Consider the following 12548-nt stretch of genomic DNA (forward strand, 5'->3'; position numbering starts at 1 on the left):
TGACTAAGATGGGGCTTTTCATTAATCCAGCAGCTCAACCTGCCTCCGCATCACAGACATCCCTCGCAGGGGGGGATACAAAAACACCCACAGTGGGCTGGCGGGTTCTCTCACAAGAGCTTGTGATCTTTGCATCCCCCCCCCCCCCCCCCTGAACAGTGCAGCCATTGTTAATTCATTCTAGTGGACACATGCTTACAATCAACATACAGTACACATGCATGCAGACCATGCTTGAAGTGTCTGCCTCTCGGCTTGTGTGCCAATTTGTGCACACATGAGGCTTTCAAAAGCACGCAGTCTTTGTATGCTGCATGTAGGTGGATGCGCTTCAGACAGATGTTCACACAACTTAAATCGCATTTTGCCTTTTATACGGAAATATAGCCTTTATAGATACGTGTTATTTCTGGAGGCGTGGTTGTTAATGATACCCACGGCAGGATTAGAGGCACCGGTACGTGCATGGGTGCTGATCGTGATGCTCATTGCAATGACAACCATGTATGTCACATTTATGCTTTTTCTAGTCAGAAACCATAAAAAGTTGTTTTATATTTAAGTACATTATTGATTAAAAAAACACTAAGCTATTCTGAGACACATTTAGCATCCGTTGGCAACCATTTTTATGACAGCATAATTTACTATCCACTCCACATGAGTGAAAAAACAGCCATTATTCTCCAAATAACTGGCAACACATGCGAGTAGCAATATCATCATGTCTTGCCTATACAGTGGTGCATGAGTGCTCCCATCACTGCGGAGCTGCGGTTCATTTAGGATATATATTAATTCCAAAATGTAAACTGTGAGTCCGAGCATGATTTTGTTTTTTTTTTGTTTCAAACATCCTCAGTAGACCAAGGCAAAGCTGGTTTAAATGTAGCCATTTTTCATGTCTCAGGAAGTACTGGTAACTTGTGCACTTCCTGTGATTAAATGTTACTATTTTTTTACACAGAATAGGATTTTTTTGTGTGATTGAAAATTGATAAATGGCTTACAAATACATGCTAGGGCTGCACGGTGGACGAGTGGTTAGCACGCAGACCTCACAGCTAGGAGACCCGAGTTCAATCCCACCCTCGGTCATCTCTGTGTGGAGTTTGCATTCCAAAAACATGCTAGGTTAATAGGTGACTCCAAATTGTCCATAGGTATGAATGTGAGTGTGAATGGTTGTTTGTCTATATGTGCCCTGTGATTGGCTGGCGACCAGTCCAGGGTGTAAACCGCCTCTAGCCTGTAGACAGCTGGGATAGGCTCCAGCACCCCCGCCACCCCCGTGAGCGGTAGAAAATGAATGAATGAATGAAATACATGCTAATTATTATTAATAACATAAATACTTTAAATCCATAATACATATGGAAAAATAATACAATAAAAAATATTTTTAAATATATAATATTAATATAATAAAAATAATAATTGCTCAAAGAAATCAATACTAAAATAAATAAATTATAGCTTGTTTAATTCTTGGTAAACCTTGCTAAACTAGCAGTTTCCCAGCATGATAAAGAGCCCAAACACACCTCCAAGATGAAAGCGCTTTCCTGTGGAAGATGAAGGTGGTGAAGTGGCCAAGTATGTCACCTCTACACCTGAACCCACTTGAGCACCTGTGGCCATCCTCAAGTGGAGGAAAGATGGAGGAGTGCAAACATCCACTGTGATACCATCATGGAGGAGTGGAAGAGGATTCCAGTAACAACATCACATGTGCTGGTCTACTGAATCCCATTCCCAAGAGGATTAAGATAGCAACATAATACGGACACATTCACTGTGAGGTGCAACTCGCTTGTGTTGCCAGGTATTATTGCTGCTAACAATATTGTTGACTCATTTCAGTCGTAAGTCTATACTGGTACACAGGCTGTACACTGACTACTCTGAAGTTTACTTTATATAGTATTGTCATTTGAAAAGATATAATATAATGCTTGCTGAAATGTGAGGGGGTTTGTCACGTTTTCTGTTTGAACACAAAGTGTTCAAACCCTTGGCTTTGACCATAGGCAGTAGGTATATTTGCACAAATTGTCGGTATTGGAACGGTATCGTTGATACAAGGCTGAATTTGACTCAGTATGGGATTAGAAAGGGAATCAGTGGTCACCAAAAAACTCTTCCCTAGATTTGTCGCTAGTTTTCTTTTTTAATAATAATAATCTTCACTCGCTAAATGTACTGCAAAAAAAGGTCAGTAAGGATAATTCATAATGCCGCCTACAGAGAACATACTAACTCCTTATTTCTAAAATCACAAATACTTCAACTTGCTGATATAGTTCATCTTCAAACAGCTAAAATAATGCATAAGGCTAAAAATAACCAATTACCTAAAAATGTAATCCAATACTTCTCTAAAAGAGAGGAGAAATATGATCTCAGGGAAGAACTACATTTGAAAAACTTATATGCTAGGACTACGTTAAAAAGCCATAGCATTTCAGTAGGTGGAATCAAACTATGGAATGGATTGAGTAAGGAACTCAAACAATGCACAACAATGAGCCAATTCAAGAAACAATACAAGCAGTTGATGTTTGCTAAATACAAGGATGAAGAGTCTTGAACCAGTCATGATGTGCTATATATATCACTATATTGACACTTACTATGGTACCCATTATGTCATTGGATGCTCATATCACCTCGTACTTTGGTATGAGGTACATTATTAAAAAAAAACAAAAAAAAACCTTCAACTGTATTATGGAAAGCAGGAAATGAACAAATGTAACAGTTACTGATTGTAAAAGTACCAGATGGAGAGGTAGGACATTGACAGTTACTATGGTACCCATTATGTCATTGTATGGTCATATCACCTTGTACTTTGGTATGAGGTACATTATTAAAAAAAACAAAAAAAAACCTTAAACTGTATTATGGAAAGCAGGAAGTGAACAAATGGAACAGTTACTGATTGTAAAAGTACCAGATGGAGGGGTAGGATTTAATAAGCTTTGCTTCTTCCTACTCCTTTCGGACATGTGGAACTGTGAACTGATTATGTGATGCATTCAATTGTAATCTGATGCATGTTCAAATGAAATAAAACCATAACCATAATAATAATCAAGAAAGTTGCTACATTGGCAACTCTGACCCTTCCTGCTTTGTATTTTTATTGTCTGTCAGACCTGGTGCATTATCTTTTTTTATGAGCAATAGCAAACAGGTAGTACTAAATCAATTTGGGGCAGCTCAAATGTATTTACAGCAAGCCACCACAAAAACTGAAGCATACAGAACCTTAATTATGGCATAGTACCATATTTTTTATTGTTTGAAAGTTATAGTATCTAACCTTCGGTGACTTACGTTCACCCGAACCTCTATGTCGCTTATCGCTCAGGTGTGGAGCTTGTGCAACAAATGGACTGGGGCATGTAGGGAACATTAAAATGGACACGCGTTGAAATAAATGGAACCGGGATGCAGATTCCTCGGCAAAGATGTTCTTCAACCCTGGTGTAAGATAATGTGTATAATCCACAGCAGGGATGTTAAGTGCACTCATTTCACACCCCATTTCACACAACACTGCCCAAGGAAGAAGAAAGTGTGTGTGTGCGTGCGTGTGTGTGTGTGAGCGCGCACGAGTGCAAGTCTAAGATGACTCAGGCGATGCACAACATCACTCTTCTTCTGCTTCTCCCCCCGCTGTTACTTCACTCACCCCCTCTTTTGTTAATAACATAAAAAACCTATAATAGCTGCATGATACGTCAAAATTAGCAAAATGTCAGCGACAAAATGAACCGGTTTCCATGTTATGTGTGAAATTCATACTCGTCAACACACGGCGGTATATTGCAACTCGAGATGCATTTATGAAAGGCTGGTTACCACCTGTTATTTTATTTTCAATGCACATACTGTATATGTGATTTCTTTTTTACATGTACATTATATACATAATAACACCTCTATTCAATTAACCGGCGTCGCAACTGCAATATACTGCTTATACTTTAAATAACTGATATATATTTCATACTGTTGTTTACAATCAAGACATCAGTGGTATTTATGCACACACTGCTACTACAATATTGGTTCTGTTGGTGCTGCAATGTACAGTATATGTGTAGTATCTACTTTATCATGATAAATTATTATTAAAAACCTCTGCTGGGTCCCTCCAGCCACATCCGCTGTCTGCTGAAGAGCAAATGCAGCCAACTCCCTCTTCTGTGCCCGCAAAGCAGATACAATATCTGCGTACACAATGGCCGTTTCTGGACTGGTGGCCAGCCAATCACAGGGCACATATAGACAAACAACCATTCACACTCACATTCATACCTAGGGACAATTTGGAGTCGCCAATTAACCTAGCATGTTTTTGGAATGTGGGAGGAAACCGGAGTACCCGGAGAAAACCCGCTCATGCACGGGAAGAAAATGCAAACTCCACACAGAGATGCCCAAGCAGGGAATCGAACACAGCTCTAGGATCTACCAGTTGTGTGGCCTGCATGCTAACCACTCAGTCACCGTGCAGCCCCATTTTTGTGATATTAATATTTTAAAAGAAAATGAATGAGTGGTTAGCAGTGGTTAGTCTCACAGCTCGGAGAACAGAGTTCAATTCCACCCTCGGCCATCTCTGTGTGGAGTTTGCATGTTCTCCCTGTGTTTATGATTGTTTAGTACAATAAATTTGCCAAATAACATACTTGTTCAATTAACCGAAGTCTGTAATTGGAGCAAAAATAAAAATAAATAGTATTAGTTGGGGCACGGCGGTCTAGTGGTTAGCGCACAGACCTCACAGCTAGGAGACCAGGGTTCAATTCCACCCTTGGTTATCTCTGTGTGGAGTTTGCATGTTCTCCGCGTGCATGCGTGGGTTTTCTCCGGGTACTCCGGTTTCCTCCCACATTCCAAAAACATGCTAGGTTAATTGGCGACTCCAAATTGTCCATAGGTATGAATGTGAGTGTGAATGGTTGTTTGTCTATATGTGCCCTGTGATTGGCTGATGACCAGTCCAGGGTGTACTCCGCCTCTCGCCCAAAGACAGCTGGGATAGGCTCCAGCACCCCCCGCAACCCTTGTGAGGAAAAGCGGTAGAAAATGAATGAATGAATGAGTATTAGTTGGAGGCAAATAGAAAATGTAGTTTTAATTAACTCCACAAGATGGCACCAGCAGTTTATGTTTAACGAGTGGTCATCATCCGATCGTTATAACTAACTCTGCATGCGCTTTAAAAATGTTCATTCATTCATGCGTATCATACTTGCAATACTTCTGTTTAAAACAAAGCCATCAGTGATAGAATGGAACTGATTAGTTCTATTCTCATTATTTGATATGTGACCTATAATTCTGTCCTGTGATGAACATGTCCTGCTATATGATGAATTGAGCAGTTGCATGTTATATTTTCTATCGGGACACAAATTGGCTTTGTAAAGTGTCCATGTGTCCTTTTTTTTTTTACTATGAAAAGCCTTTCGATTGAGCAGATGGTTTCTGGCGACACAAGAATGAAGCTGGAACACACACACACACACACACTTCCTATTTCCAGCTTAAGCCTTTGTAAAGAAAATAATGAAGGACTAGAGGGAATTTGACCACAGTTCTGTTTTGGTAATATGTTTTTTTTTCTTCTCCCTGCAGTCTGTGTTGGATGCAGCAGGCCTACATTGGCTGTGGTTGTGCTTGGTGGTGGAGAAGCCCTCTGAAGACTTGGAATGATGCAGTTTTGGAATGATTTCAAGCACTTTGATCGAGGTGGACTTGCACAGAATGAACATGACATGATTCTTACATGTCCCCTTTATATGTGCTCAATATGTATTGTAAAGATACGTATATACGGCAATTGCCCATGAGACATTTTCCATCCAGATGCTAATGGATGTTAGAAAAAGTACTGGTGCACCAGAAGAATCAGCATCATGCTTTGTTTCAGTTGAAGACACTTCCAAATAAAAGTTTGCTAGAACGCTGATGAAGAATGTCAACATTTTCTTGACCCAAATCCAACTTTGTGTACATGAGATACCCTTGGCATCTGACACATCCTTAGCACTTTAATAAGGAAGTCAAGCTGTGCCATGCTCTTACCCAAGACTGAATTATGTCATTAAAGCAAAAAGTGTACATTTTTAAGCTTTTTTTGGTTTGTGTCTTGGTACCAGTGATGGTAAAGATACATACTATAATGTAATGATAACCATAGAACCTCCAAAGAAATGGTAATGGTAATGGTTTTATTTCATTTGAACATGCATCAGATTACAATTGAATGCATCACATAATCAGTTCACAGTTCCACATGTCCAAAAGGAGTAGGAAGAAGCAAAGCTTATTAAATCCTACCCCTCCATCTGGTACTTTTACAATCAGTAACTGTTACATTTGTTCACTTCCTGCTTTCCTAATATAGTTTAAGGTTGTTTTTTTTTTAATAATGTACCTCGTACCGAAGTACAAGGTGATATGACCATCCAATGACATAATGGGTACCATAGTGAGTGTCAATATAGTGATATATATAGCACATCATGACTGGTTCAAGACTCTTCATCCTTGTATTTAGCAAACATCAACTGCTTTTGGACACAATATCATAACCTATTGAATATCAAGTAATGTATATTGACTTATTTTTACACTACACTACACTTAATAAACTAATTAATTGCAACAGTACCTGTTATACCGCTCCATTATGTGGCTCCAATTAAATACCACTCGTCATTTAACCGCCAAGTCTCCTACAGTCACAAATAACCGCTGGGATCTACTATAACTTGCCCCTTGTCTGGAAACAGACACTGCTGTGGCTGTAGACAACCTCCTGATTGTTATTTTTGTTAGCTCCACAAGATGACAGTAGCTTCATTTGAAATATAATAAGTGGTCGGCATCTAGCAGCTTTATCTATACCTCTGTATGTTGTCATGGCTACTACTTGTATAGTGTTTAAAATTAACTTATCACCATTATCACTTATCGCCGCCATGTTGTGTAATACAGTCGCCCCTCATTCATCGCGGTTAATTGGTTCTCGACCTTGCCGCAATAATATGAATGAATTTCTGCAAAGTAGGATTCAATAGTAATGAATGGAAAATGTTCATAGACCATAAAAAAATTTGATTTTTTATGGTTTTATAAATAAGTTTTTTGCCATTATTAGAGCTCTGCGGACATGCAATAAGACCCCTACAGTCACTTTCCCACTACAATATTCTTTGTTTACATTACATTGCGCAACTCTTATGCGCAGACTACGGGATCACTGCAGGGGACGCCTGAGACGTCCGCTGCTTTAAGCATAGCATGCTACCGACATAACTAGTTAGCCTCCAATTTATTTATTTTACACTTAAGATGGAGTTTATGGAGAAACTAAAAAAAAGGACAAAAAGTGAGAAAAACCAAAAACATACAACGAGAGGAGATCTTTTTAACTCTGTCATTGCAGACATGCCATGGCTGACTCCATGCAGTGTTAAGGTAATGTCAGTTTCCTCCCACATGCCAAAAACATGCATGTAAGGTTAATGGACAACTAAATTGTCCATTGGTGTGTATGTGAGTGTGAATGATTGTTCGTGTGTACTATGTATATGCACCCTGCCATTGGCTGTTCTATTACACACGAATCCATATTTATTCTTTGTGTGCTTCATACTTTGGCTGCAGCATGAGGAGAGGAGGGGAACATTTTACGCTGACGCTGCATTCAGGAAGAGAGCAGATAAAGCAGCAAAAAAGTCCATGTACACTCTTGGAGCAGCTGAAGATACTTAATGTGAAGAACACGGAAGCCAACCACAAATAACTATGATGTAAAATATATATATTTTTTTTAAATATCCCCTCTGAGATCAGGAGCTGTGGACGAGGGTGAATTAAAAACCTCTTTTTTGCTGAGTCAGAGCCTGGAGATAATTACTCGCTGATGCTGATATGAGGCATATTCCCACCACCACCACCACTACCATCACTACCTCCATGTCCACCTCTCTTGGCTGCAAGTTGAGACAGAATGCAGACAATGGCATATTTACCCACCATTGAAGCTATGAGAATAACATGGCACAAAGCTAATCTCTTGCCCCTGCAAAAAAAAAGGCCATAGGGAATAACAAGCAATGGAGGCAGTATTAATACCACAATGTTGTGTTGCTTACACTCCACAACCACAACCTCCAGGCTGGAATGACCACAAACTGACATACCCCCACCCCCCTTGCCACCATTTCCCTATACAAACATGATAATAGTGATGGATTAGGGTTATGCTCAAGTGCCCTATTAAAGTTTGCCAAAAAAACTGCTAGGAAGCTGCACACAAACACAAACACACACACTAGGGTGCTTCCCTCCATGACTCAACTAGTTTCAGGGCGACTGGGGAGACACATGAGATACATATGAGTAGGGACGATAAAAGATACATAGAAGCGAATGGGTGGGGGTTAGTTTATATCACTCTAACTGATGTGCACCGGCTGTTTAATCTAAACTGAGCAGACTCGAGGCTCCTCTGCAGGATTAAAATTATCACCAATAAAAACAAGCAATTCATTCACAATCCTGGGTGTTGTACACCTCATAAAGGTGCATTTATTGTGCAAAAAAAGTCATTAAATTGTATTATTCGCTTAAAATCATGCTATTTGTTTGGATGTTGTTGTTTCTTTAATGTGGCTCTACTCACCTGTTCTTTCTCCTGGACACGCAAGGGGGGTCCGTCCACCCGAAGTGACCCACATATAAAAAACTCACGATGCACCTTCGTGGATGTTATTATGGAGTGCGTGTAAGTCTCGCATGGTGTAGTATCCACAAGGAATTCACCCAGCTGAAGCCCATCTTAATTCACAGAAAAACGAGCGCTGTCCATGAGAGCGGTGCTGAAAAGTCTCCAACTTACTGCATGTGGCTTGAACGGGGTGGCTGCTAAGTAGGTGGATCCGATTTTTTTTTTTTTTTTTTTAGTGGGGGTATCACGTTGCAAAAAGGCGCGCCCGCACAACCGAGGCGATGGTTGCGTTCCCTGCTGTATGTTGCCACGTGATTGATGCCCCCCACGCACCACTCCACGGAGCTCTTATCTGCGCCGAACTGCACCCCCGATACACATGAACGTCAAAGGTGTTGATGCCAGATTAATGGATGTTCAGAGAAAGCGGCGCCAAGCGTTTACATCCTGGTTTTTGGCCAAATGTCAACGCAGTTTCGGTGGAGTTTGCGGGTTTCCTCTTCTGTGGGTGGGGGGGAGAATCGCAATGTACTAGGGTTAATTAAAGATGACTTGGAGGTAGTACAATTGTTGCATCCATCCCGACGATCACTGTTCGATACCCACGGTGTGGGGTGATGCGGGTGCTGCTGCCTGTCCTGTGTGCGCAGCAGATGATGCGCGTTGTGGGTGTGCGTGTGCGTAAAGCATGACGAAGATATCAAGTCCAATCAGTGGGAGAAAAAACTCAGGTCTCTCTCTTTCTCTTTCCCTCCGTGCGTGCGTGTGTGTGTGCTTCAATTAACGTGGGCTTCATGCATCTTCCTAGAACAACTAAAGGCTACACTTTACTACACTGTACTACAAACCAGCCCTTACGACTCCTTCTTGGTGGTGTTGTTCTACTACGTGACTTGCAATTCTCCACCAAGACGCTAGGGGCACTGTTTTCTTGAGCGTGAGCAACCACAATTCATGTTGTTGAACTGTTCATCTTTCTGTGTATTAATAGTTAAAGGGGATCTATTATGCTAATTTTCATCCCTTTGTTTAGTTGTGAACTTCTATAGAGCAGCTACATACAACAACCTACAGATTTCTAGAGCTTTCTAGATCTTCCAGATTCTGCAGCCTGTTTCCGGGCACGCCCACTCCATTTTTTTTGTTCCAAAACAGTTCATATTTATATCATATTCATATAACTGCTCATATATATATAGATTGATATGGCTTATGGACAATTAGTGCTGGAGCCTGGGCTGGTGGCCAGCCAATCACAGGGCACATATAGACAAACAACCATTCACACTCACATTCATACCTATGGACAATTTGGAGTCGCCAATTAACCTAGCATGTTTTTGGAATGTGGGAGGAAATCGGAGTCCACGGAGAAAACCCACATATGCACGGGGAGAACATGCAAACTCCACACAGAGATAACCGAGGGTGGAATTGAACTCAGGTCTCTTAGCTGTGAGGCCTGTGCGCAAACCACTTAAACATCTGCATGTGGTTTATATGTCAGAGAAATAATAGCCCATGCAACGCAGTAGCGGTGCACGTTTTGTTCCACTTTTACCCTTTTATGTGCAGCGCTTCAGGAATAGAAGAGTCGGTCGTCACAAATATATACAGTTCATGGGGTGTCCCAGTTTTTTTTCACATGACAACATATATTGTGATATATATTGCCCCGAATAGAAAGCTCCACTTCCAGTGTGAAGTCTCTCAAGAGAGCGGGTCAACACTTGTGGTGATATGCTAGCCGCCACATCAAGGGAAAAGCAGGAATGGGGGACTGGGATGGGGGTACATCGTGCAGCCAACCTTGTGAATATTCATCAATGCAGTTCAACTGGAGCAGGATGACGGTGTTGGGGAGCAGCACTGGGGGACCAGACGAAAAAAGGGAATAACTTGTTCCGGTTATTGAGCAAAATGTTTCATATGACTTTATTATCCCACAATGGTGCACTGTCACACACATGGGATGTTCCAACATGATAACACTTCTGTCGGGGATTGCGGTAGAGCAGGAGGCCGTTTTGGTTTGTCACGGTACAAGCTATACTATACGGAACACAAGAACTTTTGATCAGACTAACCACGCAATTATAAAAACTGTTTACATTTCGGTGGCGACTGAATGAATTACTGAAGGTACCCCTCTCTGGTAATGACCCAAATACCAGAAATATTCCGTGCATCCTGTCATGATGAACATGGGATTTTGCATAAAATTGGACACACTGGTAGTGGGGGCTTATATTTTATAACACTATAGAGTGGCTTTCTTGGGTGGTTCTCGCCCAGAACCCCAAGATACATAAACTTGCCCAAGAATACACATGCTCTCAAAATTTGGTGCATCTTTGAGTATATTAAAAGGGGATTTAGTTTCACTAATAATAATAATAATACCGTATTTTCCAGACTATAAGTCACACTTTTTTTCATAGGTTGGCTGATCCTGCGACTTGTACTCCGGAGCGACATGTTAATGAAAAAACTGTTTATGTAACATAAACACTGGACACCTTTTGTGTTCATGTTTATTTTTTGTGTAGCTGAATAAGCATTGTGTTAGCATATCTTACACCTATTCAGCCTGTTCTCTATTCTTTTATTGTTAGAACTTGCCTTCCAAGATGACATAATGTCTGTTTTGGTGAAGTAGTTTGGAAAATAAATTACCTGCAAAAATGTGACTTATACTCCAGTGCGACTTATGTATGTTTTTTTTTCTATCAAATTATGCATTTTTGCCTTGTGCGACTTATACACCGGAGTGACTTATGTATTTTTTTTCAACCAAATTATGCATTTTTGGCCTTGTGCGACTTATACTCCAGTGCGACTTATGTATGTTTTTTTCTGCCTAATGCATTTTTGGCCTTGTGCGACTTATAGTCTGGAGCGACTTATGTATGTTTTTTTCTACCAGATTATGCATTTTTGCCTTGTGCGACTTATACTCTGGAGCGACTTATGTATGTTTTTTTCTACCTAATTATGCATTTTTGGCCTTGTGCGCCTTGTACTTCCGAGCGACTTATGTATGTTTTTTTCTACCTAATTATGCATTTTTGGCCTTGTGCGACTTATACTTTGGAGCGACTTATGTATGTTTTTTTCTACCTAATTATGCATTTTTGGCCTTGTGCGACTTGTACTTCCGAGCGACTTATGTATGTTTTTTTCTACCTAATTATGCATTTTTGGCCTTGTGCGACTTATACTCCAGAAAATATGGTAGTAATAGTAAAGAATAATAAGAATACCCTAAACAGAACCTTATATAAACTGTAGTCACCCAAAAATTATCAGAATTGGTGAATGCTGAAAATAGATAAGAAATAATAGAATAGATGCGAAACAAAAGTGAAAATAAACCTCCCATTTCAGCAAATATTTGATGATATCTTTACAATACTATAGTATACAGCTTGTATAGCAGTATAGATTTACTCGCCACTGAAAATGAGTTAACACACGGATGTTGGAAAACCTTGTGGTCCTCCACCTTCCTTCATTCTGCTTGAAGATGCCCCACAGGTGCTCAATTGATTTCAGGTGTGGAGGTGACACACTTAGCCACTCCATCAGCTTCCTCAGCGAGGCACTTGTCATCTCGGAAGTGTGTTTGGGCTCTTCGCCATTTATCCCAAGCTCTGCTTCACGATGTCACTGTACATGTTGGAATTCATATTTCATGCACCTGCAGACCGTGACACTACAACCACCATGTTTGACTTTTACTGTCAATTATCTTGGGACTCATTTTGCAAGTTAACTTTCTCAAAAATGT

At 40.4% G+C, this 12548-nt stretch overlaps 1 protein-coding gene across 2 annotated transcripts in view; it reads right to left on the minus strand.

Annotated features, from left to right (window-relative positions):
- LOC131105877 (metabotropic glutamate receptor 4-like) overlaps positions 1 to 9450 on the minus strand; it is a 171738-nt gene extending 162288 nt beyond the window's left edge. For both annotated transcript variants that reach the window (XM_058054323.2, XM_058054320.2), the window contains exon 1: positions 8714 to 9450. The gene's annotated coding sequence lies outside the window, so the exon portion shown is untranslated. The remainder of the gene's footprint in view (positions 1 to 8713) is intronic.
- Between the last annotated feature and the right edge of the window lie 3098 nt (positions 9451 to 12548).

The sequence above is a fragment of the Doryrhamphus excisus genome, linkage group LG18, assembly GCF_037039965.1.
Source record: "Doryrhamphus excisus strain RoL-2023G ecotype Guam linkage group LG18, RoL_Dexc_Guam_v1.1, whole genome shotgun sequence".
In the NCBI taxonomy this organism is placed as follows: domain Eukaryota; kingdom Metazoa; phylum Chordata; class Actinopteri; order Syngnathiformes; family Syngnathidae; genus Doryrhamphus; species Doryrhamphus excisus.